We start from the raw sequence: 6,016 nt of genomic DNA on the forward strand, positions 1-6,016 counted from the left end.
CTACTCCTCTTGTCGGTTGAAAATAGTTTGTGTAATATAGTGTAACAATCTGTGAAGCCCTTTAAGACTCTTCGTGATTTAGGGCTATACAAATAAAAATGACTTGACTTGACTTGACTTGACTTCCATCAGAAGATAGTGCAGTCCTTCTCTCTCTCACCCGTTGCCTTGGCCACTCTCTTAGTTGATGACCTGTATGTGTGACTTACAGGTCCACTTTTAGCACCTCTCTCTACCTGGCCTGCTGCTGCATCTTGTCTGCCAGGCAGAGGAGAGTCACATCATTCTCCACAGGATGTGTCAAGTTGATAGTAGGCTAATATAGATAACTACAGCATGTGTTTCATTCATTATAAGGCGTATCTAAGGCTTTTATTTTTTTGGAGACTCCTACCAAATTGTTTTTTGTTTTGGTCCAATATGGCTCTTTCAACATGTTGGGTTGCTGTACCTTGGTGTTCTGCTTGCAGAGCCTGCTAAAGAAAAGGACTGAGGCTTTAAACATGCTACTTGAGCTTAATTAATTTATTTAATTTATACTACTGTTATTTTGTATTCTATTAACGTTCTTTATTTTACCTTGATTATTTTCATCTATTTTTTAATTAAATGTTCCTTATTGTTGAGTGGAGGGAATTTGATGATTTAATGATCTGATCGAATGCTTGTTTAAAAAAAAAAATAGGCGTTGCTACAGTCACTCAGTACCTGAGTAGTTTTACTTTTTTAGTTTTATTCAAGTATTTATATAGATGCCTACTTTTCACTTCTACATGAATTAGCTACTATTACTTAAGTGACATTTTTGGCTTCTCAACCCACCTCTGCGCACACCCCTGATGGGCACCAGGAGGTCAAGTGTAAGCATACATTCACTTCATTCATGTTTATGTCAAATATAATTTATTGATTTCTGAATTTCCTAAGTCACTCCAATCTTGAAGGTGAGATGGATGCATGGGTAAGAAACAGATAGCATAGAAGTCTAATGTCAAGTCATTTTTTACAGCCATTCACAAGGAGTCAGAAAGCGTTGTTTTTTAAAAGAGATATTTGAAAATGTTATCATCCATTGTGAAAGTCAGCATGGAATGTACATAGCTTTACAACCCCTGGCAAAAATTGAAACAGCTGACAGTTTTTCAAAAAGAAAAACAAGTATCTGCTGTTAAAACTGAACAAAGCTTATTATTGTGGTTATTTTATGGAATACAGGGACAATTTGATTTACGTAAAACGGTAGATACGAACATTTTTTTCGAGATGTCGAAAAATATCCTAACATTGCTGTAAGTTAGATTTTGTATTGTGTGCACCTTTTTCCGAGTGGAGGACAGAGCTGTAGTGCTTCTTTCCGCTGCTACCGGCGTGTGGCGCTGTGAGAGGTCACCCAGCATCCACTCCGAAGAAGAAATCAACTTACCTTAATTAGTTGAGCCTGTTAGGGATAATATTTTCGTAATAGGTTAAAACTGAAGTGATCAGTAAGAGAGGCAAATGTAGTTTTAGAATTTATTCACTGCGCAATGGGTAGACTAATACAAAAGTCTCACAAGTTTCCCGCGCTGCAGCCGGGTTTTGTTCAAAAGCGTGCACATGCGCAGAAAGTATCAATGACGTCACACATACGTCTACGGTTCAAAGTTCGCACATGCGTAGGAATAACCAAGGACGTCATATATATCTTTCGGTTCAAAAATAGTACAAAACGAGTTGTAATATAAGTCAAGCTCATCAGGATTATTTGTAACATAGAAGACAGAGAAATACACAATTAACTAAATATGATCAGCTTTTACAAGCCGGAAAAGGTAAAACCTTTCACCTACAAAATATAGCACTGAAGCAACTTAGGAACAAATTCAACTTACGAACGATGGTCTGGAACTTTGTTCGTAAGTAGGGCAACGTCTGTAATTACTTATTTCATTGCTCTTTTTTGTTGTTTGTTTTTTTGCTAAGATGAGAAACAAAGCGGCGCAGTGGTTAGCGCTTGTGCGGCACAGTTCATGTCTCGGGAACCTGTCGTGGGTTCAAATCCAGCTCCAGACTTCCTGTGCGGAGTTTGTATGTTCTCCCCGTGCTTGCGTGGGTTTCCTCCGGGCACTCCGGTTTCCTCCCACATTCCAAAGACATGCATTTCAGGTGGATTGGCCGGTCCAAATTGTCCCTAGGTGTGAATGAGCGAATGAGCTGTCTGTCCCTGTGTGCCCTGCAACTGGCTGGCAACCAGTTCAGGGTGTCCCCTGCCCACTGCCCGGAGATGGCTGGGATGGGCTCCAGCCCCCCCGCGACCCTAATGAGGATAAGCGGTATGGCTAATGAGATGAAATGAAGAAACAAAGCTTCACATTTTCTCTACCGTAATGAGCCATCCGATATTTGCCAGCACGGCGGTGAGGAAAAAAAAATCAATATTGAGACCCAAAAAAAACTAAACTGTGTGTTTGATTCGAAACAAGCATGTTTATTTCTCAGCATAAGCTGAAAGTAAACTGACAAATTTTCATATTCATACCTGTCAACCTCCATGGCTCCATGCCCTTACAAAATGTTGTATTTTCCCTTACTAAATACAAAATAATCTTACACCATATTTTTTTTTCAAACATGTTTATTTATGCAGTTTAACATGTTATATTGTACATGTTTTTTGTTATATCATATATATTGTTAATTACCATTTTGTTGTGAAATACTGCATTGCTCGACATGAATGAGGTTTATTATAAAAAAAAAATACAAATTAAGAAGCTTGGACGTTCACTGTTTAAGGAAAAAATACATTCAAATATAATTAAGTAGAATAATACATTTTTTATTCAAATTATTAATTCATTTTCTGCATTAAATTATTGTTGGTAATATACTGATTAAAGGGATAACCACAAACCTGTCTTTTTTCATTTTCTCTTTTTATACTTCCCTTTTTTCTTAACTTCTATATACAACAATCATGACTCGTAATATAATGCATCAAAGCAAGTGAGCCGATTGAGAGCCGGCTCTCTTTAATGAGTTGAGCCGAAAAAGCCGGTTCTCTAAAAAGAGACGGACTTCCTTTCACTACATAACTACCACATGAAATCCGAGGCGGCAGATGCATGCAGATGCAGTAGCATCAAATCGCTCGCTTCGTTTGCAACGAAAAAAAACGATACCGAGACAGAGGCTACCGCGGCGAACTCGTTTGACTTGATTGATTTGCCGTTTCGTCATAGTTGGTGTATACTGGATGGTACCCATAATTGACAAATTTGCGTTTTTCCGTACAGATTTTCTTGTACGTCGTACACATCTTAAAATGCATAATAAACGTAATTTATACGGCAAAAACATACAGGTTGACAGGTATGCATATTTGTTGTAGGGAAAAGCATTACCCCTATAGCTGATTTTATCCATAAAAAAAAAACAAATGTAATCAATTATGGAAGCAGTAATGGTCCTGATGAAACCGTTCCAGTTTTTTTTTCTTTTCTTTTTTAACCTTCCAAGTTCTCTAAACAATGTTATTGAGCTTCCTATCGGACAGAACAGACAAGACACTCAAGACAAATTGCAAAATTGAGGTACTCTGGCTTTCCATAATTTGAACAGGCTTCAGTGCTCTTGTCTCTAATGCGGCATTGTGTCCAGGGGGAAAGGAAGGATGGTGGGGGGGGGACGGGTGCGGCGGTTGCTGTGTAAACGCAATCCATATGCAGGTATCTCCCATCCCAGCGCCCCAGCAGCCTTTTAGTGGGGATGTTCTGTTTGCTTCCCAGGGATACGCATGCCAAACTCAACACAGCAAACGCTACTTAAAATCTGAGCATATTCAGGCCAGCGGAAGATAACAGGATGAGACCTGCGCTAATGTCTTCTGAAGGGCATTGGGATAAACAGGCAGTGGAGGGAGGAGGCAAAGCAGGGATGGGAGACGGCCAAGCTCTTCCAAGCAGATGGCCTTGCCAGCTCCAACACAGCTGAGCGACCCTCGCACCCCCCCTGATTTTCCCCACCCACTTTTTTAGGCCTCTTGGTTTCGTATGAAGGCCGCTGTCCTTATTTACAGTTTCTCTCTCTCCGAGGCGTGCACTTAGAGGCTCCCAAGGTGGGGAAGTTGCCAGGACTTTCATTAGGGTCGAGGCCGAATGAAATATGGATGCGTGGAAAGGGAATTAGTGGGATGGACTTGGCCAAGCCTCGTATTTTTGGTGTCCTGGTGATATTTTCTTAAGGGGGAAGATGATACAACTTGAGGAAAGCAACTTTACAAGTACAGCATGAACTTCAGACAAGTTTGCTCTTCATATTGAACTTATATTGACAGATTTGAAGGTAAATTGACATTACCTTAACCTGCTATGAGGTTTAGACCAAATTGAAGGATTCTAAAACCAGACGTAATGTGTAGTGCAACCAAAATTTAGTGATACAAAGCACAAGGAAGAATATGAACTACGGAGAGTCAAAGTGACCAAACCTCATCATTTTTCCTCTCATTTTTTGGGATAGCCTTTTACAAAGTTTACTCGGTACCCCTACAGGTGTTCCCAATTTAGTCAACAGGTATTTTGGAGAAAGCTGTAAATATTTCTATAGTATACAACAGTTATTTTTCAACATAATGCATTTTGAACACAGCCTGTGTCGTATTTGTCTTCCTGAAGTATGATGTCATGTGAAGAACGCCTGACCCGAGAAAGCCTCGCACTATGTTGGTTGACGTCATAATTAGTAAACAAGGTCTTGCGTAATTTAAGTCAAGTTTTTGTAATTTTTGTGGAGAATGCCTAGGCATTGTGTCACAGGTGAATGTGGTAATGGTACAACAACGGCAAACATCCAAATAGAAGCTGGCAAATTGAAGTGGCAAAAATAATTCAAGGAGAGCTAACAGGGGCTAACCATACACTCATGGAAAGGTGGGCGCAGCCTCTGTGGAAAAATGCGAGGCAGGCTGAGCAAAATACGCGGTGATAAGCCTGACCAACCGGGAACCCACAACAAAAAACAGGTACGGCACCAAACGTGAACCCGGCCGAGAATAAACCAAAGGGCACGACAGGGTAACTAGCTAGCCAGCTGCTAATGGGGGCTAATCCAGGTGATTCCAATTAGGCTGTTAGCCACCTCTCCCATAAATACTCCGGGCTCACACTTCACTCTGCTGATATATTTTAATTCCTGGATACATTTACCCACCAAGACCACAAGCTTCTCCTCACTCGACTTCTTTCTTCAGTTCCCTTCTCATTCCAAGTTCACCCACTCCAAGACCTGTCAATCAACCGCATTTTAAAGGTACTTCCAAATCCCCCCTTTCAAGATTTCAATCTTCTCCTCCCGGACCCTCTTCTTCAGTTCCGTCTCCATCACTGACGCGAACTCACGCTGGAATGACGGCAGGTAAACTACTCAATGCAGCTTTTAAAAGTCGAGCGCACAATTCCAACAATATAGTCACAAGGTCCCCAGGGACAGGTTAAGCAAAGTTATGATTTCTTCAAGCAGAAATGAGTTGTATGCAATCACTACTACAATCAACGTCTGTTTCTGAGCTGCCTCATATATTGTGTTAGCGGGATTTGCCATATTGAAAGTGATGTGTTCCTTCAGTGATGTGACAGCTCTAGAGAAATTGAGCCTATTGGTCAACTTTGACACTAAATTTCTTGAGTCCCTCGGCGCGTGGAATATATTGCGACGTATCTGCATAACTGTGGAGAGGATCACACCAAGTTATGTGCCTCAAAGAATAAAAAAAATGTCTATTTGAAAACCTTTACACCTGGCAGCAACCGCAAGGGTAATTTGGCGTTGACACCTTTTTCACCTCTCCTCAAAGTTTTAAATGTCTTGACCATTAAAAATAGTGAATACCTTACATTTAGATAGTGATTACAAAGATGGCCACATCTTTACGAATGCGCAAAAAAAAATGCAAATGAGGGCTGTTTTGTGTAAACTGCGAGCACAATATTTGACAACCCCAATGCTGTTGTAATTGGTGGTTGCCGCGGTAACATAA

The sequence above is a fragment of the Urocampus carinirostris genome, chromosome 4, assembly GCF_059441175.1.
Source record: "Urocampus carinirostris isolate Australia breed hairy pipefish chromosome 4, RoL_Ucar_1.0, whole genome shotgun sequence".
NCBI lineage: Eukaryota > Metazoa > Chordata > Actinopteri > Syngnathiformes > Syngnathidae > Urocampus > Urocampus carinirostris.